The sequence below is a fragment of the Octodon degus genome, unplaced genomic scaffold (assembly GCF_000260255.1).
Source record: "Octodon degus isolate 3935 unplaced genomic scaffold, OctDeg1.0 scaffold00050, whole genome shotgun sequence".
Classification (NCBI taxonomy): domain Eukaryota; kingdom Metazoa; phylum Chordata; class Mammalia; order Rodentia; family Octodontidae; genus Octodon; species Octodon degus.
The window spans coordinates 5,249,702-5,251,032 of record NW_004524626.1 but is presented as its reverse complement, the minus strand read 5'-3'; positions in this window follow the sequence as shown (position 1 = coordinate 5,251,032).

Here is a 1,331-nt window from a genome sequence, read left to right as displayed (position 1 = left end):
TCTTGACTATTATATGTCTCAGTCTGTTTTTCATTGTGTTGAGGTTACTTGGCATTCTGTATGCTTCAGTTACCTGAATATCAGATTGTTTCCTCATATTTGGGAAGTTTTCTGCTATTACTTCTGCCCATATTTTTTTAAATGTCATTTGTTTTGACTCCTTCTTTCTCATTCATGCCTATTAGTCTCACATTGTTCATCTTTGCATCATCTTGCAGGTGATGGATTATTCTTTCCTGCATCCTCATTGGTTTTTTTTTTTGAATAAACAAAGTTGTTTATTATTGCAACTATTATTTAACATCATATTAGACATTCTGGCCAGGGTAATTAGGCAAAGGAAAAGTAAAAAGCATCCAAAATGGAAAAGAAGAAACGAAATTTTACCTTTAGATGACATAATCTTGAGTATAGAAAATCCTAAAGAACTTCAACAAAATTTAAATTTTTCAATCCCTTGTTCCACAAAAAAAAATTAAATTTTTTATGCTTTGAAGAAAACTATTAATAAGGGAAAAAGACAATCACAGAATGGGAAAAAGTATCGCCAAGTGATATTTAGTAAGGATTCAATGCCAAGAGTGTGCCAGAAGTCTTACAACACAAAAATAAAACAATGAATTTAAGAATTACTAAATAATTTGAGTAGATATTTTTTCAAACATTACATACCAATAGCAAATAAGAATATAAGAAGAAGTTCATCACTAGCCATTAAAGAAAAACCAAAGCCAAGAGATGTCACTGCATATCTTTAGGATAGCTATCACAAGAAATAACCAAGATAAGTAGAGAGGATACAGTTAACTTGCAAACTTCATACACTGCTAGTGGAAATGAAAAGGATTTAACCACTCTGTAAAAATTTCTGGCATTCCTCAAAATATTAAGATGAAAGTTACTAAATCCCCCAGATAAATCATGTATCTAGCAACCATACATATCCAAGAAGGCTGAAGACTTGTTAATAGCAGCATAATCCATGATGCCAAAATAACAAAAGCCACTTAAGTGCTCATCAGCTGATGAACGGATATGAAAAAATGTGAAATGGTGCAACAGCTATTATTCACATGACAAATAAATGTTATAAAATAGATGAATATTGAAAACATTATGTTAATAAAAGCCATACACAAGGACCACACAAACCTCTGAGTTAATTAGATATCCAAATTAAGTAAACCTTTAGACACACAATTAAGGAAGGTTTCCTGAAACTGAGAGTTAGGTAGGAGAAAGTAGAGAGTGATTGCTAATAGATACAGGTTTCTGTCTGAGGTGACAGAAATGATCTAAAGGGAAATTATGGTGACTCTTGTATAACTCTT